Below are 26,271 nucleotides of genomic sequence, written 5' to 3' on the forward strand. Positions count from 1 at the left end.
AAAACAAGTCGGGAGAGGGGGTGGGGAAATCTCAGACCCTGTGGGATTATACCATGAAATTCAAAATAAATAAAAATATAAAATTAAAAAAAAAGTTCAAAAAATAAAACAAGTAAACATAGCTGTGAATAAGATGTAACCTTCACCTATTTAAAAGAGTTAATCCTGTTGTATATAAAGGAACGAGCATGAAGAAAAATTAGCCTCTTCCATCTTTCGATTCAGGATGCACACTCAACTGACTTTCAGGAGTAATACCCTAACCTTGAATGAAATACAGCCACGGTTTGCGTGGGGAATTGGTTCTAAAACTCCTAATGTGTATCAAGATCCACTTGTGCTCAAGTCCTGGCTGTAAAATGGTATTTGGTTTTCATTTAACTTCAACAATCCTCTTGTGTGCTTGTATTTGAAATAATCTTGCTTACCTGTAGTACCCAATGTTGAGTCCATGGTATGTAAATAGCTGTTGCATTGTATTGAATCAGGAATAACTATGAAAACTTGTTTAGCATGTAACACTTGCCCCAAAGACTTTCAGTCCTCAGTTGATTGGCTGCTTGGCTGGGATTCCTGTGGGTAGGGCGGGTCTGACTACACTCCACTACAACCAATTTTTGATCCACAAATTAGATGCTAAATGCTTTCACGTCTTCCCACCTCGCATCACTTTTGTGTGAGTGGGTTTTTCATACGGTCTCTTCTGAAATCAATTCAGGTTTTGATTATGGGTTGTTAAAAAAAAAGACACCAAAAAACCAACCAAACCTTAGAAGTAAAAGACAGCATTTACAATAGTAGGATTAAGTAAATATTATTCACTGCAGAATTGAGCAGTGTGATTAGACCCGAGGGAAACACATCTAACCCTGTCATTAGGGTTGGCAGTTGCTGCGATAAAAAGCAAAAATCAGCGTGCATCAGGAAATGAGGGTGGCAGAGTCCAATCTGATCCCAGAATTTGTGGAATTGTGCAGTGCCCAACAGGTGCATACATCTCATTAGCAAGTAATTGCTATTATTTCAGAACTAATGCTGGCATATTGGTGCTTTCTTTTCCTGTATATTATGTGTACTTCTGTGTATATTATGTATATATTCCAACAGTTACTAACTTGCAACAACATAAATATGTGTGAAATTGCTTGGATATAACCAAATAGGATGGTTAGATCTTCCTTTTGGTCTAGACACTTGAGAATATTACCGAGTCACGAAGGGTGAAATGAAACGAGAAAGTTTGGAAATTTATGAGATAACCTCTGCTCTAGAGAATCACTTCTGGTAGTTGTATGGGGAATAGCTGGGAGGTGTATAAATGCAGAAACAGGGAGATGAGCCAGGATAGGAATGATGTAAACCCTGTGACATACCACCGAGGAACTGCAGAGAAATGAGTGGACTCAAGACAGCTTAGATTGAGAGAGCTGGTGCATATTGCTACAGGAGGTGGTGAGTATGGGGTGTGAGGTAGGGACTGGTGATATTTGCTGAGATGAGGCAACCCAGGAGAGCAAGAGCCCAGGAGGGCAAATCACACACGACTTTGCTGGCTGCAAGTAAAAGAAAATTCTCACTCTGCTTGGCTTATATCATAACGTGCTCTTTGATTTCCCAAAGGATGGTCCTGGAGCTGATGAATCCAGAAGTTGTGCCATATACTCAAGGATCCAAATTTTGCTCAGTATTTTGCTTCTCCACACTTGGGCCTGCTCAGTTCTCAGCATAAGGCGAGGCAACAGAATACCCTGCTGCATGCATGAGTAGTTCCGGTTTACACTTGTTGGGCTAATGAATGGCTGTCCTTTCTCTCTTAAATGGGTCCTTAATATTATCTTTTAAGAAACATATTTGTTTATTTGAAAGACAGTTACAGGAAGAGAGAGGGGGAGAGAGAAAGAGAGAGAGGGAGAAAGAGAGAAAGATATTAAGAGAATCTTCCATTTGCTGGCTCACTCCCCATATGGCCACAATAGTCAAAGCTGCTCAGGTTGAAACTGGGAGCCAGGAGCTCCATCTTGGCCTCCCATCTGGGCAGCACAAACCTAAGCATTTGGGTCATCCTCTGCTGCCTTCCCAGATGGATCAACAGGCAGCTGGATCAAAAGTAGAGCAGATGAGACTTGAACCAGTATCTATATAGAATGCCAGCACCACAGAGAACAACCCAAGTCACTATGCCACAATGCCAGCTCCTTCCTTAGCACCTGGCCTTGGAAGTGACACCCTGGCCAGGTCTGCCTTACGCCATTGGTCATACAGATCAACATGTTGTAGAGCATTAGGTGGGGAAGTGGCAGGGGAGTGTTGCACAGGGTGTCATTGTCATGGACTGGTCATCCAGGACCATGCTGGATGTGTGTTCCATATGCAGATCACCAGCTCAGTCTCTGGTTCTGGGTTAGGCTGTGGTTTCTGCAGGAGGTGAGGACTTGGGGCAGTGATGGGAAGCCACGAACCCATGCAAGTGCATTTGCTCTCAATACAGAGAATGCTCATCTTCCATACTTGTGTTGCTTTTACACTGGGTGCCATTTCTGCAGCTCCTTCACGCTGTGCATGCCCATAGAGGGAGAGCCTGCTGGGCCACAGGGCCTTTGATAGCCCTGAAGCCTAGAACTATGAGGTCATGTTCTTCAAGACTTTTGAACCACCTGACTAGCTCTCAAAGATGCTTCAGGAACCATTCCAGAATAGTGTCTCTCAACCTGTGATGCACATATGAGGATTCCCTGGAGAGCTTTAAAAATAAATTCTGAAGCTTGTATCTTATTCTTGGTGATGGTCACTTGCTGGGTCTTTGGGCACTGGGAATTTTAAAAGCTTCCCAAAGCCTGGGAGTCTCTGAGCTGAGAGAGAGCACACAACTTCTTGGCAAGAGGCCACGGAGCCAGAGCAAACATGCAGAGGGCTGCCACCTGCTGAAGGCTGGGGTCTGTACACCTGGGGTCTGTACATCTGTGCACCTGCTCATCTGACAGCTTCTTTTTTTTTAAGGATTTATTCATTTTATTATAGCCAGATATACACAGAGGAGGAGAGACAGAGAGGAAGATCTTCCGTCCGATGTTTCACTCCCCAAGTGAGGCTCAATGGGCCGGTACGCGCCGATCCGAAGCCGGGAACCTGGAACCTCTTCCAGGTCTCCCACGCGGGTGCAGTGTCCCAATGCATTGGGCCATCCTCAACTGCTTTCCTAGGAGCTGGATGGGAAGTGGAGCTGCCGGGATTAGAACTGGCGCCCATATGGGATCCCGGGGCTTTCAAGGCGAGGACTTTAGCCGCTAGGCCACGCCACCGGGCCCTCTGACAGCTTCTTTTAAAACTCTTGAGCAGCGCGTAGGAATTCCAGCCAGCTGAGCATAAAATATAAATCAGAATCTGTTCTTCCTTGTGTTAAATGTTGATTTTTTTCCCTCTCTAGCTTAAAAGAAATTGGTTCTACATCACTTTTAGACTACAGTGTCTCTGTTAAATGCAATTTCAACTAAAGCCAAATTGCTTAATTAGACAATAATATCAGAGAAATTGACCATTATATCTAGTTACTGACTTTTCAGATGGTCTGTATTACCATTTATATTCTTTCCAGTTGGGATTTTTAAGCGTGAAAATAATTTATTGAGCGATTGTTCTTAGAAGCTATTTTTTAATAACCTAATGGCTTTTTAATTTTCTAATCATTTATATTCATCAGCTAGAGCTGAGAAACGTCTCTGATTGACTCATTGCATGGCTAGTCCTTCGTTTTCACTTAGTAATTAGTTGTTCTTGGGTGCAAAGCTATGGGAAGTGGGGTGTCTCCCCTATTTATAATGTCAGAAGGCATTCACCCTGGAAATGGACTTGGGGCTGGAAACCACACAAATAATAGGTAAAGGCTGCTGTTTATTGAGTAACCACTTGATGGTAGGCAATTTATGTAGATTACTTTTAACCTCCTCAACAATCCTGTAATGTGGTCTTCTTAGTCTTCGTTTAGCAGACTGGTAAATGAGAGTACAGGTATGTAGAATGCCAACATCACCATCATGGCTGATGGGCCATCCATCACAGTTAGTGCTGTGTCTCTATGTAATTTCTCATCTCCCTGTTGAAATGACCCCAATTAGGCCAAGAGACTGCATGGTTACTCACCTGTTGGACACTGTCTAGATGCCAGGCCTTGTAGTGAGTATTTTGTATGCACCACTGCCTCCAAATCTTCCAACAGCCACTGGGCAGTTTGTCTGTCATTGACAGTTAAGGAAACTGAGGCAGTAAAACTAAAGATCAAAGTCAAGCCATTTGCCTAAGTCACAGAAGTGAGTAATGAAGGGGACGGCTCTGGGTGGATGTAGGCTCATTCACTATCTAATTTCTTCCTGTTTTAGGAAGCTGAACGTCAATCAACATCATAAAGGCATTTGGACCAAAGAGAAAGTTCCACAAGACCAGTTATTAGCAACCAAACAGAACAGAAACAAGCAAAAACCCAGCAAAACAAAGCAAAACCACTATCTGAACCTCAGAATCATTGAACTGCCTTGCTGTGGCAGAACTCTGTTGCTGTGGATAAGCTGCAGGAAATCACATTTTTTTCCATTGGCAAGGTCTGCAGAGAAAACACAGACTCTATTGAATTAGCAAGAAGAATTTGTGCTTTGAAAGCTGTGGGGAAGCTGGACAGAACGTGGACAGACTTTTTGACTCCTCCAGGCTCAGTTAGAGGAACTCAATGAGTGTCAACAGCCACAGCAATTCCTGGGACGTCAGATGGTCGTGATACAAATGTGGTGGTCAGCACTCAGGAGGCTGAGGCTCCTGGGTCCTGAGTTTGAACACCAGAACTAGAGTGCTGTGTTCAGTTTGGGGTACTCCAATGACAGGTAAGGAAGTAGAGTGTGTTTGTATGATGGCAATGAACTGGTGAGGAAGACTGGGGAGATGCATCCTCCAGGGAAAGCTTCCAGGAGGAGAAGGAGGCCAGGAGAGGAGAAGGCTTGGGCCAGGATACTGAGGAGTCAGGATGTGGAGCTGTTACTCTATCTGACTGGTTTTGTGTAGCTCCAGGGCTATCGCTGACAGGGCAATGGCTACTGAAGGACCAGTGCTCTCTCTGTCCCCGCAGAGGATGGCATCTGGATGTCGTTTAGGGGAATGAATAGAGAGAGAACTGGCTGGATTGGGTGGGACATCATTTCTGTTTCCAACCTAGTGATCTAATGGTGGATGTCCTCACTAGTAGGCAATGTGAACATTTACAGACAACTTAGATGTCAGCTGGGGTCGGGTCTTGAGCCTGCAGTGAAAGCTAGAGATAACTGACTCTTACTCACTATGACTGTACCAAATCCTTGCTAAGAAATGTTGCAAATTGGGCCCGGCGGTGTGGGCTAGCGGCTTAAGTCCTCGCCTTGAAAGCCCCGGGATCCCATATGGGCGCCGGTTCTAATCCCGGCAGCTCCACTTCCCATCCAGCTCCCTGCTTGTGGCCTGGGAAAGCAGTTGAGGACGGCCCAAAGCTTTGGGACCCTGCACCCGCGTGGGAGACCTGGAAGAGGTTCCAGGTTCCCGGCATCGGATTGGCGCGCACCGGCTCGTTGCGGCTCACTTGGGGAGTGAATCATCGGACGGATCTTCCTCTCTGTCTCTCCTCCTCTCTGTATATCTGGCTTTCCAATAATAATAAAAATCTTAAAAAAAAAAAAAAAAGAAATGTTGCAAATTCATGGGGCTGGTGTTGTGGCATAGCAAGCTAAGCTTCCCTTTTCAGCACTGATATCCCCCGCATGGGGGCTGGTTTGTGTCCTGGTTGCTCTACTTCTGATCCAGCTCTCTGCCTATGGACTGGAAAAGCAGTGGAGAATGGCCCCAGTTCTTGGGACCCTGCGTGCATGTGGGAGACCTAGAAAAAAAATTTCTGGCTCCTGACTTTGGATCCAGCTAGGCTCTGGTTGTTGTGGCCTGCCTGCTTGTTCCCAACACCAGTACCGGTTAGCATCAGTGAGTTCCACGGTCACGCTCAACTCATTCCATCATCATCCCAACTTTTAAGCTAACTAGCAGGACTTGCAGGTCCATACGGTTGGGCCCACATCCCCCACAGAATCCAACCCTGCACCTGGTTCTCTTGTGTGCTGTTTGGTGACTAATGTGACGCATATCCTGATTTGACACTCACTGTAACCAGGTCCTAGATATGGGATACCAGTGTTTCAAGCAGAGGCTTAACCTGTTATACCATAGTGCTGGCTCCCCACTAGGCTGTGCTCTATGCTGTGCCATGCTGTTTATTCTCATCCTATCTCACCCTGCTGCGTGCCTTTCAACATGTTCATCATGACTCAGCGAATTCATTACAACCCACTGAGAGATCAGAACATGGACATTTCCAAGCACAGCTCACATCTTTTTAAACTCAAATGGCTTGCTTATATGAACTCTAGAATGAAAATGTTTCTTAGACAACATTTTACTTTTGAGTTCCTCAACTTCACTAGACACATTGCAGTGTCAGGTAGACGTGGGGTTTTATCGTTTAGCAAATGATTTGGGGCCTTCTAAATGTCACTGAAATCTGAAAGTGGCTCCCAGAACAAGAGCACAAGAGATGTTATTTTCAGCTGGGTGACGAAGCCCATGATAAGTGACATGTCATCCAAGGCCATCTCTCCGAAAAATGCTTTGATGGGATTTACAGTGAACCTTGTCTCTATAGCGTTTCTTACAGAAATTAGAAACATGAGCCATACTCTTGTGCTTGAAGAGTTCTGGAATGAACGAAGAATCAGTTTGTAACACCGGAGAGTGATCTGAGATTCCAGAGGGATTGATGCTGAGCTAGAAGCATGGATGATGTGAGATTGGGACCCAAGGGAGGGGCAGCCTAAGGTGACTACTGTTAGAATTTGGTCTTGTAGGTTCAATCAGTGTTGGCCAAAGGGTTAGGTGCATGTTTAGGCAGAAGAAAAAGCAGGCTCAAAGCTTGTGACTCTCAACTCCTGGGGCATGCATTTGGGGAAATGGAGTTGAGTTCTGCATGGTTTGGAATATAGGGTGGGATGTAAGAGTGGTGGGAGTTCAGAAGTTGGTACCCAGTGGTAAAGGAATTTGAGCTCTGAATGCAAGCAGTGAGAGCAGATGATGGACTGACAGCAAGAAACCTTAGGGAGGGCAGCTGGTTAAGGGTCAAGGGAGCTTTGCTCTAAACGTAAGCATCAGCACTGGCCAGGCAGGGACAGTAGGGCAGGGCTGTCCTGTCTGTGAGGACATCAGAAGATTCCACTGTAGTCAAGGCTGTGCCCTCTTGCCAAGGAGGCCTTGTTTAGGAAGCGTCATTGGAGAATCTAGCTGGGAGTACAGGAGGTCTTTTCCCTTTCTCCCAGGAGGGAGGGAGGTGTAGCGCAGGTGAGATTTGCAGGATGCCTTGGCTGACATGGTGCCAATATCCCGTGGCTATCCCACTGATGATTCCCTTTGCGGTGTAAGCTCTTCTGATGATTAGGCAGCCGTTACAAAGAACCATCCCAAACTGGATTTATCCCATGCATCCTTAATCTTGCCAAGGGATGGATTCTAGGATCTGAGATTTTGAGAAAGAACAAAGGCATCATTAGTGTAATTGTCCTCAATTGTCTGTTTTTTTTTTTTTTTTTGAAATTGATTACATTTTTATTAATCTTGTAGGGACAATTTTGAATGACTAGAGAAAGTTGGATATGGGTTATACATTAGATTATACAATTATTAATTCTCATGACTTTAAAAGTTTTGATAGTAGCACAGGATTGATATTTATAGGACCCAGAAGGCTTTACTTCCAAAGGATTTAAAATCAAGCATTAGTATATGAAAGCAACAGAAATCAAGTACATGAACATTATTGGACATTCCTTAAAAACTATTTAATGGTAAAGTGAAATGATTCATACACACATTGTATCACATGGAATTTTGTATTATCTTATAAACTGCATTATGCATTCCATGCCCCCTCCTTCCTCTCCCCATCTCCATCTTGGCATTTATTAGTATGTTGCAGTCCATCCCTAGAGTCTGGGCCTCAGGCTTCTGGGCTCTGACTTCCATAGCAACCAGAGAAGTGAGGCTGTTTCTGGATGCAACTGAGCTCCTGTCCCCACATGCCACCTGATTTGGGGGCATGGTGTTGGCCTAGGTTCCTTCTTGTGATTGCTACCTTAGGCACTATTTGCAATGGTTCTGCATCTGCTCATTGTCCTCCTCTGTTTCCCATGGTCCATTCAGATCCAAGGAAAGAGGATGGACTTGCTAGGGGAGAGGGTGGTCCATCATCCAATGCCCCAGCGACTTGCTCACTGACCCCACCCACATCTCTCTGGGGCTTTGAGACCTTCTTTAGATCATTAACAAATGGGGCTATTGCAGATGCTTCTGCTAGCAACATGGAACTGCTATAGCTAGCTTCACAAACCTCTGTGGGTTCTGGTTCTTGGGGTGAGGAGAGCAGGTGGTAAAGAGAGAGCAGGTGTGTAGAATTGGGAAGGAAGGCCTCAGCTTTCAAGGGGAGCAAAGATTCCCCATGCGTGAATAGGATAACCAAGGTAATTTCCTGGCACGTTTTCAGTGGGACAGAAGCTCTTCCTCACCAGCCACCCCATCCAGTTCCAGGCTCTGGGCCTGCCACCTGCTTCCTGCACACCTGAGCCAGAATATACCCCTATTTCACCTTCATCTCGGAGTCCAGTGCAATTTCTGCCTCTCTGATTTTGTACTCTTATCCAGAGATTTTGTTTATTTATTTATTGGTACCATTTAAAGGCTACAAGACCTTGTTTTTAATAAAAGGCAATGATGCTGCCTGTTAGTTGGCCAGAGGTTCCAAAGCACATTTTATGTTTCACTGCAATAGGAAAATGAAAGTTCCAGAACATTCTGCCAGTTTCCCATTTAGAGTGGGAAGGGGTGAGATCCAGTGTTGTGTTGTTGTTGGCCGACTCTCTGAGAGGGACAGGTTGCTGATCTTGCTAGTGGTCTAAAAGAAAAAAAAAAGGAACAGAGGGCTAGATTTCCCTGGAATCTCATTTTTATGTGATGAAAGGGAAGTCTACCACATGGGTGGCAGGGGCCAAAATACTTGGACATGCACCTGCTGTCCTAGGTGCCTTAGCAGGGGGCTGGGTCAGAAGTGGAGCAATAGGGACATGGACCCAGGCTCATCTGCGATGCTGGCATGGTACGAAGCCAATTAACCCTCTGCACCACAACACCAGCCCCATTAATGTGTGTCTCTATGAGAAGGTGGTGAAGGAAGACTTTGTGCACACAGAGGGGAAGCCTGCATGATGACAAAGGAGGGAGGGATTGAAACAGGCTGACATTAAGGACTGGAGTGATGCAGCTGGAAGTTGAGGAGTGCTGCAGGTGCCAGAAACTGGAAGAAATGAGGAGTTGATTATCCCATCAGGCCTCTGAGAGACAGTGGACCCTGCTGACATCTTGATCTTGGTCTTCTTCAGATTGGAATGAGTCTCCCTTAGTCTTTTCTTGGAATTCATGGCTTTGATATTTCAGCTGAATTTTAAACTCTATCCTATCATTGGAATTTTGCTGGTTACTGAGACAAACTCATTGTGATACAGTGGGTTAAGCCACTACTTATCACATATCAGAGTGCCTAGGACTGAGTTGTGCCCCACTCCCTGCTGCCTTCCAGCTCAGTTTCCTTTTAAAGAGCATCCCGGGAGGCAGCAGGTCATGACCCAAGTACTTGCATTCTTGCCTTTTACATGGGATACTCAGATGAAGTGACTGACTCCTGGCTGTGGTCATCAGAACCAATGAACTCTGGATGTATGCACCAGAATGGATGGAACTGGAGATCATTATGATAATTGAAACAAGGCAGACATAGAAAGATAAATATCACATTTTCCTTAATTTGTGGAAGTTTACACACATCTATGTAGCTATAGAGACCGTAGCAATTATGCAGATGTCATATTATTTAGTGTATAAATATTGTCTTCACTAAATTATACCATATCCATGATAAAAAAGAAGCAGACAGAAAGGAAAGAAATGTCCTTTAATATGTGTGTTGACTAAAGCCACAAGGGAAGCCAGGGTGGGTCTTCTCAACCTGTTTCCCAGAGGCTTGAGGTAAGAGAGCTGGGACTGCGATGCAGGTCTCCTAAGTCCTTGGTCTGTGACACAGGCTCTGGGCTGCTGGACTAAAGGGGACATAGCCATGGGAATGGCCTTGGATAAAACCATTTTTTTTTTGGCTCCAACATTGACAGAATCTTTCCTCTCTGAATCCAGTTTACCTGACAACAGCCTGACAACATCCACCAACACCTACTAGATTACCTCTCATGCCACGGTTCCCACTTTCTTCCTTCCTGGAGGTGTGCATGCCAGGGAGGACTAAGGAGCCATTGGATGGAGAGTCTTCTGAGCAGGTGTGGTGGGGTGGGGTGGGATGGGCATGGCAGGTGGGGAGTGGCCCAGGTTCTTGTAGGGCATGCTCCAAACCAGGCAGGTGCTTCTGGGGGTGAGTCAGCAGCTCCATGCTGACTTGTAGGTAGAAATCTCTATCTAAGCTAGTTCTGCTCTGGGTAATGCTGCTGCATTACAGAATGTATATTTATTACATTAAAAAAAACCTTTTAGCCCCAGGGATAATCAAGGCACCAATCAGCTTCTGACTTCAGTTGCAATTGCTTGGGACTACATGTTTCCATATATGAGACTGAATTCAGTATCCTTTCCTTTTGGGAAAGGAAAGATGTTTCTTCCAGAATAATCCATGGGGGGCATCTTTCCAACATGCAAGCTAACTAAGATGTGAACATTTTCTTTCTCTTTTTTTTTTCCTTAAAGATTTATTTAGTTTAGTTGAAAGAGTTTCAGAGAGTGGGAGTGACAGACACAATCTTCTATCCACTGGTTCACCTTGTATCAACACCTTCCAAACGACAGCTGGGGACTTCGCTGTGGGACTTCACTAGATTGAAGTCAGAGGTGTTTTCCTCCTACAATGAAAGTGGAATGGTGATGAGATGAGATGGATGCCAACCTAAGCCTCATGGCTGAGGATGGGTGAGTTAAGAGGTGAGGCTTTAAGTCCAGGTAGCTTCTGAGTGAATTCTCCGTCGTTCAAAATCCAGCTTTCTGTCTTGCAGGTTCAGATTCCAAAACTGGGGATTCCTCTTTAAGAAAGGAACTTAATTTGGAGGGCAGTCTGATGAGTGAAAGTAGTGTCAATGTTAAAATGATGCTGACTCCTGGGGAGTGGTGAGGGAAGGCTTGGACGTCTCTCCCTGGAGGCAAACCCTGTGGGAGACCCTAGAACCATCATGAATGTCCCCTGGGAGCCCTGGAAAGAAGCAGAGAGATTTTTACACTCTGTGATCCTGAAGGGGTAGCAGTCACAGGGTCTGACTGCTTGCTGAGTCCACATTTATAACAAGAGGCTCTCCTGACAGAGGGGCTGTTGTGCTCAAAGCCCACTTGACCAGACACGTTGACTTCTGCTTAGAGTTTGGGAAGTCCCCACCAGTATTTGGGTCTCTGACAGCCCTTGGTGAAGCCTGGGGGACCTGCCAGAGACCCCAGGTCAGGACTTGTCACTGGGATGTCAGCCCCATCTCTCAACTGAAGGAGGCTGGCTCTCTCCAGCAAAGCCACGTGATTCTCTCTTTTCAACTTTCAGCCTGGTTTGTTCGAAGCCTGGTGAATGGGAAGGAACTTTTGGCCATCCTGTGTTCTTGAAACACACACTTGCTCCTGTCTATAAGAAACTCCCATCCTGTCTGCAGGGCTGTACTCTGGTCTGGTGTTGGCCATGGTGACCCCTGGTATACACAGAGCTCAACTATCCAGACAAAGAACTGAGCCCATCTGTGTGTCAACATGACTTCATTAAATTGATCTGGGAAATCCTGGCTCAGAAAAATCAAGACTGTAAACCAATAAACATCTCTATAGCTCAGACCAAGATATTTCTGAAAATCAATTTATTCAGGCGGTAGGTTGCTCCTCTGGGCAGGAGATTCCAGAAAGAAATCATTGTGTGCTTACCCAGACCGTGTCATTCGATCCCGGGGTAGGGCAATGTGAATTTGACCCAGTGCCAATCAGATCAGCACAGTGGAAGGTGCATCACTTGAGTTCAAGTTCCCAAATCTTACAAATCCTTGCATCTGTGATGCTGTGATTCTGTGAAGGCAATGCTTTCTCTAACCTCAAAACAGCAATGAAGTTTTATTTCTCCGCAGGTTGTCTGCATTCGGTGGTGTGTCGGTTCAAAGGCAGAATGCTGCATCATGGACCCAGGAGACAGGGCCTGTGATACTTGTCCTGCCTTTCCGGCCACTTGGGGTCATCTTTGGTGAGATTCATTTTCTCATACTCCAAGTGTTGGCTGACTCTTAGTGCTTAGCTTTCTTTTTCCTTTTTTTTTTTCATGAATTATTTATTTTTACTGGAAAAGCAGATACACAGAGAGGAGGAAAGACAGAGAGGAAGATCTTCCGTCCACTAATTCATTCCCCAAGTGGCTGCAATGGCCGGAGCTGAGCTGATTCGAAGTCAGGAGTCCGGATCTCCCATGCAGGTGCAGGGTTCCAAGGCTTTGGGCCGTCCTTGACTGCTTTTTCCAGGCCACAAGCAGGGAGCTGGATGGGAAGTGGCGATACCAGGACACAAACTGGAGCCCATATGGGATCCCGGTGCTTCAAGGTGAGGACTTTAGATGCTAGACTACTAGGCTGGGCCCCACCCTCAGCTTCTACTGATCATCTTCACAGGGGCTACAGCATCAGCACCTGTCAACCCCAGATCTGTCTGTGACTCCTGGTTTGCTTCTAACGATTTCATTTTAATGTCATTGACTCTTTAGGAACCCCATCTGCAAACACAGGTATTCTGGGACACTCAGAGGCTAAGACATCAGTACAGGAAGTTTGCAGGAACAGAGTTGAGTCCCTAACAGCTGGCAATAACAGTCTGACTGCAGCAGATCGGGGAAACTGAGGAAGTTGCTGGGAGTTGGTGGTCGTTGAGCTTTTCTTATTTATTGATTTGGAAGTTGAAGTTGGGGGAGAGGAGGGAGATACACACACACACACACACGATATATATATATAGAGAGAGAAATCTTCAATCCACTGGTTGAGTTTCCAGATGGCTACAACATCCAGTCCTGGGCTGGTCCAAAACCAGGAGCCAGGAATTTGCCACCCCGGCCTGACTGTGAAAGATTCCATTACTTCAGCACCACCACAGTGGAGACCAAACCTCTAGCTCATGCAATTTTGGGGACATCTTCAAGCTGTATCCAAACCAGAGTACCCCATCCCCTTCCTGGGGGGACCCTGAGTCTCCAGTGCCGCCCAGCAAGCTCTAAAGCCATTCACATTCACCCCAACTTCCTCAGTATCTTCCCTGCACCCCTTCCCACCCCAAGTCTCCTCTGAGTCACACACACTGTGCCTACTCTCCCACTCAGACTCTGACTTGCTTTTTTCAGTGTGATGATGACAAGTAGCAGAAGTCCTGTATGAAGCTCACGCTTCCTAATCTGCGGAATGGAGATGATGCCTGCCTTCCACGTTCCCGGTGAGATCCAGAAAAGGTTTGTAGACGTACAAGTGTCCAGAAGAATATTTTTATTTCTATGAAATTGGTGTTTATGTAGAAAATGCTCCATTCGTCTATTTTATTAGCTGGAGAATTTCTCTCTTTCTCTGCCCTCTATCTCTTCCCCAATACACAGAATGTGTTTTGTAGCTAGTGGCTATCCAGCATTGGCCCTGTTAGTTATAACAGTAAACACAGAAAAGCTCCCCGGAAAACTCACTCCACGAAGATATCCAGGGTAGAGAACTCCTTTTCTTTCCCCTTGTTTAGGAAGATTTATTTATTTCTTTTAATTAGAAGAGTTACACAGAGAGAAGAAGAGACACCGAGAAAGAGATCTTTCAGCTGCTGGTTACTCCCTAGAGAATTGCGATCGTTAAGGCTGGGCCTGATAGAAGCCGGATGCCATGAGCTTCTTCTAGCTCTTCCTGGAACATTTGGATCTGCTGATTTACCCAGGCCACCAGCAGGAAACTGGATCAGAAGTGCAGCAGCTGAAACATGAACAGATGGCCATGTGAGCCGCAATACCAGCACCTAGAGGACCCTTCTAGCTGTCTTACTTTTGAATATTCATTCATTTTTACTTGAAAGGTAGATTTACAGAGAGAAGGAGAGACAGAGAGGAAGATCTTCCATCTGCTGGTTCATTCCCCAAATGGCTTCAATAGCTAGAGCTGAGCTGATGCGAACCCAGGAGCCAGGAGCTTCCCCTGGGTGTTTCACATGAGTGCAGGGTCCCAAGGCTTTGGGCCTTTCTCTGCTGACTTTCCAGCCCACAAGCAGTGTGTTGAATGGGAAGTGAGGCAACCAGGACACAAATCTGTACCCATATGGGATGCCAACACTGCATTTGGAAGATTAGCTTGCTACACCACCGTGCTGGCTCCTCTTCTTGCTCTCAACTGTGTCATCCCAGCCTGCTTTTCAGTTTTCAGTCTGATGTGTCTTCAGTAACCACCTGCTCATAAGCATCTCCTTTGACCCCCTTGAGCCGTGTAGTGACCTGTGCTTTTGGGGGAATCCTGCAGATATGAGGGACCTGGCATACTACCGGGCGATTCTTGCCTATGGAAGATGCCAGCTGGCATTTGGTGCTGCCTTTTCCTTTCTGTGATCAGTGATTCTTCAGTGCAGTCTGGATGACCCTTCTCTGGAGGTTGACATTTCAGGGTCTTATGGCAGGTCCTGTTTACCATCCCAGTTGAATTGGCTCCTGGCAATGTCACTGCCCTGATTGTACCTCTCATTCCCTGGGATCACTTCCCCAAATCAAATACCTGCACATAATCCACGTCTTTAGCTCTGCCTTCTGGGAGTGCACAGGCTAAAGTACCCGGCTAACCTCACCAAGAGGAGAGATTTTTCACATGAGTGGGTGAGCGCTTAAGGAAATCTATCAAGATGTGAATGGCTAGATAAGTGCTAATGTAAGTGGGAGGGCGTCTATATTGACAAGCGTGGGACACAAAGGCCATGTCTGTTGCAGAAATCTTTATCATTGACAGGCTGGGCTTTCTCAAATAGGATATGAGATGCAGCCACAAATCAGCAGAACAGTGAAAAAATAAATTAACTTTCAAAGTGTCCAAAGAACACTACTTGCAAAGCCTGGCACTTGCTCTGGTCATTACACTGGTGTGCTTGCGCAATGATTGGGAATCTGTAACTGGGAAAATCTTAACAACAAATGCCTTGAAGAGGCAATTGTGTGGTGTTTCAGCAAATGATGTAAATTAAGACTGGACTTTCCCCTAAGCCTTTCCTGTATTTGGCATGGCAGGTGCAATTTCAGCTCCTTGAAAGCACTCTAATGTGATTATGATTAAGAGATGGATCTAATTAGTTATTTTTTTTTTTTTAAATTTGAGAGTTGGAGAGAGAAAGAAAGCAAGCACCCCTATTCCTGGGCTCTATCTCTTAATGCATGCAACAACCAGAGCTGGACCAGGAGCCTGGCATCTCAGTCTGGGTCTCCCATGTGGGTGGCAGGGACCCAGCTCCTTGAATCATCGCTGCTGCCTCCCAGGGTGTGCACCTGCAAGAAGCTGGCATGAGGAGGTAGAGCTAGTCATTGATGCCAGGGCCTCTGATGTGGCTTTCAGACATCCTGGTGGAGTTCCTAATGGCTAGACCCAACAATTGTGTTCCAAGAACAATCTAGAATCCATGCAGTGTCAACTTTTTGTATTCATCATTTGCTTGCATGTCGTGGGAGAAAGAATTATATGACATGTTTGAGTGACCAGTCAGTGGTCGGGGACCTCCCCATCTTGGTCCTGATAAAGAAGCCATCTGGAGCTACTAAACACTAGACACTGGGCCTCTGGATGCTTCTGCAGAACATGACCAGTTTCTGATGGCTGGTATTGGCTGTATCTTGTAGGCCAGAGGTCATGTGGGCCAAGTTTGCCCAAGAGGTTGAACAGGAACTGTTCTGGAAGTCCTAGCACTTATGGAAAAGAAGTCTTTCTATGTGAATTGCAAGGGTGGAGGAGATATAGGTCAAATATTGATGGATGGGAAGAAACTCGTTTCTGCGCGGCTGGAAGCTTGAGCCGATGGTTCAAAAAAGGGCCAAGTGATGAGCGCTGGGAGCTGAGAGAGGCGAGACCCGCTCCAGGGGACAGGGATTCAGTGATCTGCAAACTCTTATTACCACCACCGAATTGGAGATCAGAGCCCAGGAAGGCCCAGGAGCTGTCTTCAAAGAAATCAGAAGAGAGCACTTCTGGGCCGGAGAAAGACTTAACATCCAGAGATCAAACGTGCTCAACAGGCAGCAGGCAGAGAGAAGGAAAACAGATCAACACCTAGGAACCGTCCGGTGAAATTCTTGAAGGGAAAAAGCGGTAATTACCCACGCAACACTCCAGAAAAAGCAGAGCAAAGAACAAAAACCACGTTTATCTCAGGCTTTTCTTGTGCAGTGAGGAAACACTGCCGCGTGACAGGTGTACAGGGAAAAAGAGTTGTCGTCGTCCTGCAGGATGCTGTCGTGTTTGTGGGAATGCTCAGGGAGGGGCCCTTAGCACGTGGGGACCCAGGAACTGCACCACCCACCTCCCCAGGCTCTGTGCGTGCGTGAGGTCTCCTCGTCATGTCTCATTGTGCAGAACCTGCAAGTACTCAAATAGGGCAGAGAGAAATGACAGCAAAAGCCCTCAAGTCATTTAAACACAGAATTAAGTTTTCAATGACTGTTGAACATATGTTTTGAAAGCAGAAGGTAAATGTCTTCCTGAGTTCTAGAAAGAGAAAAATGTTCGGCATAAGCCAGGTCTGAAGTTGTAAATTGTGCCTGTGCTAATCAGGCGGTGAGGGGTGGGGGTCTGGCGCCAAACAGTAAAGATGGCCGTTTGGGATGCTCTCATCCCGGACCAGAGTGTTTGGGTTTGAGTCTTCACTTTGCTTTGAATCTAGCTTCCCGCTGATGCACACACCCTGGTAGGCAGCAGGTGATGGCTCAAGCACTTGGGTTTCTGCCTCCCCTGTGGGTGATCTGGATGGAATCTGGGCTCATGGATTTGATTTGGCTCAGCTCTGGCTCTTGTAGGCATTTGGGGGAATAAACTATCATATAGAAGCATGCGCTGTCTCTCCCCTCTCTTTATGTGTCTCTGCCTTTCAGATAAGCATAAATAAACATAGTGTTAATAAAAGAAAAAAAAAAAACCTGCCCTGTAAGTGGAGATAGAGAGCTTATCTCCCCAGCTGACAACAGGAGCCCAGCAAGGGCTCCAACAGTCTATGCCATCCGTAGGGGTGGGACAGGGTCATTGCTATTCAGGTTTGCCTTGCTCAGCAGCCCAGGCTCTGTCTTTGAGCCCTCATCACCACTTGGTGATTTCAAGGGTTTGCCCATCTGCTGTTGGGAGTTGGGGAGGTGCAGTGGGCCTTGCAAGAGTTCTGGGCTTCTGTGGACAGGGTGTTCATGGGATTTAACTGTGAGCATGGGGCCCAGTGCAGGCTGGTGGCTTCCTTCTTCCTTCAAGTCCCACATACTCCTCTCCTCCACCCCAGGTGCTGGAAAGGGGAGATGCTGCCACATTGAGAACAAAATTAGGAACAAAGACAGAGGGGCATTCCAGGAAAACAAGCAGGTTCCCAGGCAGAGCTAACCCAGCTGGGTTCCTGCAACTTCTGTACTGTGGCCTAGAACTTGCATACAGCCAAATGAGCAAAACAAAAGTTTGCAATGTCTTCACTTATTATGACAAAGCTGACATCTGTGTAACCATTGCTGCCGTCAAGAGGTGGAGTTTTGCCAGCGCCCAGTGCCTCCTTTGGCTCTCTTCCCAACCACACCTGTCTCCCTATGGCAACAGCTCCTTGACTGTGATTAAAAAAAAAACTCATTTGCTTGGTTTGTTTCAGGCTTTCACTACCTAAACCTGCGTTCCTAAGGCTGAGTCTGATCTCATTGTGGTCTTGCCCTCCGTACAGTCCAAAATCACAGGGTCTGTTCGCTTTGCTTCGTGTTCCTTCTGCACCACACATCCACACTCTTGCCTCTCTGCAGTCCACTGCTCATTTCATTCCGTGGCTCCAGTTGTGTGTGCTGCCACTGAGTGATCCACTTGACAGTGGATGGACATGTGGGTTGTACTTGATGCTCGGCAGTGACAAACAACACAGTTCTGAGTTCTCTAGGAGTGCAGGGGCCAGCATGTGTCTCCTGCATCAATGGACCCCTAGGGCTTTATTACTTTCTATGTGATTTCCAGTTCTGGAGTTTGAGTCCTGACATCGTTACAGTACATCAAAGGGCATTTTAGAGGCAAGTCTTGGCGTAGTGGTGAAATCACCTCTTGGGAAGCAATATGGGCATCTGAATGTCCTGCTTAAGGTTGGCTGCTCAGCTCCTGAGCTAGCTTCCGATTTATGCCCATTCTGGGTGGCAGCAAATGAAGGCTTAAGTCCTTGGGTTCTTGCTACCCACTTGAGAAACCTGTATTAACTGCTAGGCTCCTTGTTCCAGCCTTGGCTGTTGTGAGTATTTGGGAGAGTAAGTCAGTGGATGGAAGGTTGTTGTTACGACTGCTCGCAGTCCAGTGGGGGACTTGGCGCACAGAGCCGACAATCGTACACACAGACTACTGAGTGATGGTCCCATAGCCAACGTTTATCAACAGCAAAAGACTTTCAAAGGTTAAAGATCATGTAGGTATAGGAAGGAGAGTCTGAAACAGGATGTGATTTAGGTGCTAGCATGCCAGGAGGAGTTAATCAATAGACAACGTGTTCTAGGAAGCTACTAATAATTATTAGTAATAGCATACTTGAGAAGAAACACCTTTCTTTGAGCTAGTGTCAAAGCTTGAGCGCTAGGAAGTTCCTGTGCCCATGCTTTTCCATTCCAGGACCTTTGCTCTAAGTTCCCTCCTTGTTCTCCTATCTATCTGTCTTCCTATCTCTCTCTCCCTCTCTCCCTAACTCTGTCTTCAAATAAGATGAGGGCAAAAGGACATTTTGAACTACACTGCAACTATTGAAGTCATAGAGTGATGGTTGTCAAGCTCACATTGGAAAGCTTGGGTGCACTCACTATGATGTGTTTTTAATAGGCCCCTGGGGACTGGTAGATGCTGCTGACTGCTAGTTGAAGCCCTTGGTGCTGAAGCAACAGGTGGAAAAACTACAATGATAGTCTTCTTGGCCCATGAGCATTGAACTTGTACTCGATCTCTCTCTTTTTTTTGTTTTTGGCAGCCTGATGCTAATTATTTATATTATTTATTTATTTATACTATTGGACATCAAGTGGGGTTTTACTAACACCATAGAATGTTCTATAGTATTCCAGAAATATTTAAGTGTGAATAGTTTAAAATTTCGTCAAAAAAAGGGAAACTTCATTTTACCTTTGAGTGACTATTTCCTCAGTCACACAGATGCCTAGAAAAAAGAATCAGCCAGAGACATGAAAGATTTGCACATTGAAAACAAAAGGGATTGAAAGAAATTGAACACATGATAAATTATCCCTACTACTGCAGTGGACTTACAGACTCAATGCAATTCCCATCAAATTTCCAGTCTTAAAATTTATAGGGAACTACAAAAAATCCTGATTATCCAAAGTAATCTTGAGAAAGAATACAGATGGAATATCACACTTCCTGATTTCAAAATATATTGCAATCAAGTATAGTAATCAGAAGAGTCTGATACTTGAAATAAAGTAGATATATGGACAAATTGAACCCACTAGAGTGAAATAAACCTCATATGCAAATAATTAATCTTTGACAAGGGTGAGAAGAATATACATCTATGAAAGAATATGTTCATCGATAAATGGTATTAAGAATACTACATGTTTGGGGCCTGGCATGATGGCCTACTGACTACTCCTCTCCTTGCAAGTGCTGGTTCATGTCATGGTGGTTCCACTTCCCATCCAGCTCCCTGTTTGTGGCCTGGGAAAGCTGTAGAGGATGGCCCAAAGCCTTGAGATTCTGCACCTATGTGGAAGACCTGGAGGAAGCTCTTGGCTTTGGCTTTGGATCAGCTAAGCTCTGGCCATTGTGGACATTTAGGGAGTGAACCAGCAGATGGAAGATCTTTCTCTCTGTCTCCCATTCTCTCTATAAATCTGCCTTTCCAGTACTAATAAATCAATCTATTTTTTTAAAGTATTGAATGTTCACATGCAACAGAATGAAATTGGATCCTTATCTTTTTAGAAAATATTTATGTATTTATTTTGAAAAGATGACAACACATCAATGTTCCATCTGCTGGTTCACTCCCCACATAGCTACAAATGACCAGTGCTGGGTCAGGTTGAAGCCAAGACCTAGGAACTTTAATCAGGTCTCCCCCATAGGTGGTAGAGACCCAGATCTTTCAGGGAACCTTCTACTCTTCCCAGGCTGCAAGCAGGGTGCTGGATAGGAAATGTAGCAACTGGTACTCAAGCTGGAGTCCATATGGGAAGCCTGATTTGTAGGTGGCAGATTTACCCACTGTACCACTATGCCAGCTCCTAGACCATTATCTTACCTCATACATACAAATTAATTGGTAAAAGCCTGGGAAAACAGATCCTAGACATTGATTTGAGTAAAGATACAAGCAACCAAACCACAAATAACCAAGTAAAATACACCAAAACAAATCACTTCTGTACAGCCAAGCAAATAGTGAACAAAATCAAAGGCAGTTTAAGGAATGGGAGAAAATATTTGCAAACCATATATATGATAAGAGGTTACTATAAAAATATATGGGAGCCCATTAAACTTAATGTAACGTAGCCAAATAGCCCAATTAAAAAATGGGCAAAGGACACGAATAGACCTTTTTTTTCTCCAAAGAGGACATACAAATTGTCAGCAGGTTTAAGAAAAGTTGCTCAACAGTATTGATCATCAGGAGAATAAAAAAATCAAAACCACACTGAGATATCACTTCACACCTCTCTGATTGGTCATTATCAAAAAGGTAAATGTTGTTGAGGTATGAAGAGTGAATCCTTATATTCTGTTAGTGGAAAAGAAATTTGATACAGCCATCATGGAAAAAGCAGTGTGGAGTTTCCTCCAACATTGAAAATTGAATCTTGCATAACTCAGCAACCACATTTCGAGATGTTTGTTCCAATGCAAGCCTTCCACACCTTTCAGCTGTTCTGGTCTGGTGATACTTGTGGTTGGCAATGGCAAAGCTGCGCCATAACATAGAGAAGAAGGATGCTCATCCTTGCTGCTCTGCTGAGAGAACATGCTTCCAGGTTGCCTAATTCCAAATCAAGTCTTCAGGTCTCAGTGCAAAAGAAAGTCCAGCATTGACTCACATTCACCAAACAGGCTTTGCATCTTTAGAATTCTAGGGGTGACATTGTAGTAGGCAGAGGACAACACTGTCCCAGAGGACAGCAGAATTGTTGGAACTTGTGTGCTTACCGTAGGATCCTCAGAGAGTTCCAATCCAATGCAACACAATGTACAATTCACAAACACTTACTGAGCATAGTGGAGGTCCCAACATTGCGCTGGACCCTGGAGAGAAAGGTTGTCCACACTCCAAACTCCAGATGAGAAACTGTGCAGACATTCCTCCAACATATGTAACCATCATCTCCACCTTTCTACTCAACAGATGTTCTTGCTTGCTTATTTCATTGAGGAAGCAAAGCTCATCAGATGCAAGCTCTATCAAATTCTCGACAATGTCATCTCCATCTGAGCCCCACTCCCCACTTCCTTCTTTTGTCCCTTTTCCAGGATGAGATGAATAGTCTCAATCCTACTCTAGATTCCATCTTGTCCACTTACTTGCTGTGGACAAGCCTCTTAGTTTCTCTTTCTCTGCTTTTCCCACCAACGAAAAATTTCTAAGTTGTTTTCTTAAGAAAAAAATCAGAATACCTATATGATCTCACTTTAGTCTTCTGCTTTGCTGCCGACTTTTGTGCCTACTTATTGCTAAAATACTTGAGAAGATTCTCTGGGCTCATTTTCTGCTCTTCCTTATTCCTTTTGTGATTCATTGCCCTTTGGCTGTGTAGCATGATCACATTGACTTGGGAGGGTTAGTGCGAGGAGTTGTGTTCCTTGGACAGACTCATGTTCCAGAAGTTTCTGCAACCTATACTGGACTATCAGCTCCCTGAGGATGCAAGCATATCTGTTTCATTCTCAGATGTGCCCAGTAAACATTTTCTAGGGTATGTATCTGGGATAAAGACCTATAACACCTTAGCTTTAGGCTAGGTGGAGATGTCCCTTGGGTGGGCTGGCCATGTACTCCCCCTCATCCAAAGGACTGCGACAATCTGTGGTTGACATCCTGTCACAGAGAACTGGCTAGGGCACTTTAGGCAAGTGGTCTTAGAAGTTTCAAAGAGTCAGAAACACAGTTCCTTGGAATGGGTCACAAAGGGATTAAGATACAAAAAAGATCTTCAAAGACTCCTTCTTGACTCGGTTGGAACCAATTCAAGGACAGGTTCCAGTGACTGCACTGAGGCTGAAGAAAGGTGAGTGAAGCTCATGACAAGGAGCTGGTATGACCAAATTAAGGAAGTGCTTGTGTGATGTGCTTACAAGGGGTAACAGTAGCAGTGACATCACAAGGTTGGCACTCAGACTTCACAGGGCTCTATCTTCTCCCTGCACCTCTTACCTGGACTTCGACCCTTTTCTGTTTTGTGAGAGAAGTACTTCTTCCAGACCATGGGCAAAAAGGCCCAAGATCAGTTAAAGAGTCATGTTCTTTCAACCCTGTGATCATGAAGCCCAAGGTAATTCTCCCCACTATACCAAGCAGACAATCTGGCCCAACTAGAATTCTATAGTCACACCTAAACAAATCCCCAGGGGCAGAGGCAGGTACCCTGCAAATGGCTGGACTAGGGTTCTCATTCCTCAGAAGGGGATGGGAGATTGTACAATTGATGACCCCTCCAGAATCAGTTGAAGTTTCTAGAAGGAAAGAATATTCCAGGCAGTCCCATTTCAGATATGTGGATACTTCAAATTCATGGAAAATGGACTTGAAAGATAAGCTTATTTTTGGAGCAAACAATAACAATAATTATTGAAATCCAACACACAAGGAACTTTCTAAAAGCTTCTAGAAAGAAGCCATACGTGGCATTAAGTTTTTATTCACCAAAACAAACTTGATCTTTTAGTTCTGTTTTCCCAGAAACTATCTGATGGACCTGCATTTCCAGTCAAAATTTACGACACCCCTTGCCTGGCACTGTGTAAGCTCACCATTCCCCTTGCCTGGCACAGTGTCAGCCCCTTCCCTGCCCTGTTTTTAACACTGAGTCTCATCTGGTTTCTGTAGATTCCATCTTTGCAGAGTTTCAATCACAGGCCCGTTAATTAGGCCTGTTGCTCAACTATACTTCGGCGCCTTTGGTTCTGTGACACAGGGCTGCAGGGAAAAGCAGCTAAAGAGGACTAATTAAGACTCAGAGTGCTTTCAGTAACGTGCATGGAAATGAACAAATTAACTGACGATGCCAAAAAAGGCAGTATCGCCCCAGTGGGGATTCCGCGCTTGGAGATAACATTAAGAAGCGTGCTAGTCATTGCGAGGAAGCAATGAATTATGAGTGATATTCAGTCCCATTACCTCTGAGGTGTCAGATGTAATAGCAGGGAAATGTCAAAAGTTGTTAGCAGGCAAAACAAACTGAGGTTAAGAAGGTTCCGGTGGGGGAAGGTGTTGGAGGGAAGCGGTACTTAACTAAGCAAGGAGCTAAGGTTTATAGTTGCAGGACAGGTCCCAGGGTGCGTGACCTGCAGACTGCTCTTGGCAAAGGTACGAAAGCCTCCTTTATCTGTTTGCTCAGCTCAGAAGACAGCTGTGTTCACTTCTGGGGGATTGAGGATTCCTGGGTGTATATCTAGGGCAGCTGATGTCAGCGTGAGTGTCTTCCGGGATGGAAAGCAGATGCTTAGGACCCACTCCAGACTTGTTATTCCGGGCTCATGACGCCACAGTCTACATTTTGGTCATTCTTCCAGGTCAGCTGATTCTGATGCATGTTTGTGTTGGAGATCACATTGGTCTTAGAATTAGGAATTTAGAATCTGATCCCAGCTGAATTCTCCTCTCCTCTCCACTGGCAAAGGTAATTGTCCTTGCCTCTCTCACCATGTTTCCATAAGATTCTGACAGCATGGTTGATATTCCTGCACTCAGTGGAGAGAGACACCAATGTGATGGATTATGATGACTGTTTCAGAGACAGATGGTCTTGATCAGTTGGGAGTGGGATGGGGTCTTGATTCAGAAGGCAGGGGGAGATGGCGCAAAGATGAATAGATGATCTGTCAGGAAACTTCTGGAAAGAATCACAGGTCTCTCATCCCAAACAAAGGGTCTTCAAAAGACTCTGCTGGCTCTCCTATGACTTTCTCCCTCCACCCCAACCCTCCACCTCCCGGACAGCTTTCTGATGAGTTAAATGTAAAGGTATTGGGTGCATCTGTTTCTTATTTCCCTTTATATTCACTGGTGAATAAAGACAAAATGGAACCAAGACTGGAGCAAGAGCTTTGCCAAGGCCCTTCTGTGATGGAAGTGATTCCAGGTGCTCAGCCCTGGGCAGCACAGGGTTGAGTGACTCATCCAGGCAGAGGTCAGGTCTGGGAGGGGATCAGCCAGAGTGGGAGAAGAAACCATCCGTCCATGTCAAGATGGCAGCCCTGGAGCTCACAGAGAAGGAAGAGGTGGTGCCAGGGCAGATGGTTACCATGTACTCTCTCTCCGAGCCCAGGATGGATAGGTATTTAAAACACCTTTGAAGGGAAAAGGAAAGTCTCAAAGTAAACATGCATCTTGGGGACAGGAGAGGGGCAGTCTGGGCTGACTTGTGACAAACACTGTTGTTGTGTAAGCTTCTGAGATTTCTTAGTGGAACTGGTTCCTAGAAAGAGGCTAGAACCTGGGAACCAGGCACCTCCAGCAGCTACTAGGTGGGGAGACGAGTCCAGAAAGGTTCTGCTTTGGGATCCAAACTCAGGTTTTGAATCTCCTGGCAGAGAATCATCTGGAAAAGTACCTGAAGGGGCAGAATCAGTGTTCTTTTTTGTTCTGTATTGCTCTGACAGTCAGCGCTGATGGGAAAGAGGGCCAAGCATCTTGGGAGCAGGTTGGTTCTGGTCAAGAATGCGTTAAATTCCAGATTGTTATGGCCGACAGGCATGGAGGGCATGTCCGTCTCTGAAGCGGCACAATAATTTCTGGGCAGGGAGTTCAGCAAACCGGCGGCTTCTTCACTGGCCATTCCTTTCTTGGCTTCTTGGCAGGCTACTGGCAGAATGACTCTCAGCTACATAAGGTGGTGGTGTCTTCTTCTATCTTCTATTGTAGAAGTTCATGATTGGGGAGCCTGGGAAGTCCAAAAACATGACATCAGCATCTGGCAAGGGCCTTTGTCCTGTATCATCTCATAGCAGAAGAAAGAGAATACACATGTGTTAGAGAGAGAAGGGAGCCAAACTCGTCCTTTAATCAGGAACCCACTCCCATGCTAACTAACCAACGTTCATGCTAACTAATCCACTCTCATGATAACCAACCCAACTCCCTTAGTAGCTAAGCTATTCTTATGGTAACCAGCTCAGTCCCATGAAAGCTATCCCAACTCCCTTAATTACCAACTGACTGTCATGATAAATAATCCGCTCCCATGATAACTACAATATTCATATCTTAATGGCCCCACCTCTCAACACTGTTGCTTCAGGGATTGAATTTCCAACACATTAACTTTGGGGGGCACCTTCAAATAACAACAGGTGAGAAAATGGGGGACCTAGGAACCTATCCAATGAGAAGTCACATCTCTATCACCCACATCAATATGGCTTCAGCATGGGATACAAAATGATTTGGATCAAAAGTTTCCAGCACATTGTTCTTTTCCCCTTTGAGGCCTGGCCAGCTCTCACTTTATTTATATCTTACTTCCTTTCCAATTTCTGTTTCCCTTAGGTTTCTCAAGTGCTGTTCCATCTGAAGGGCAGACAATTGGCAACAACCTTGCCCTGGAGCAAGGTCAAAGGGAGAGAAGGGGAGAGTTGCCACATCCAAGTCGGAGGGCCATGAAAGAAGTGTAGTTGGCAGGGTCCACATAGATCTGTGCAAGATTTCCAATGTGTGAACAAGATGAGCCCAGGGACTACGGTGAAGAGG

Source organism: Ochotona princeps, chromosome 24 (genome assembly GCF_030435755.1).
Source record: "Ochotona princeps isolate mOchPri1 chromosome 24, mOchPri1.hap1, whole genome shotgun sequence".
Taxonomy (NCBI): Eukaryota; Metazoa; Chordata; class Mammalia; order Lagomorpha; family Ochotonidae; genus Ochotona; species Ochotona princeps.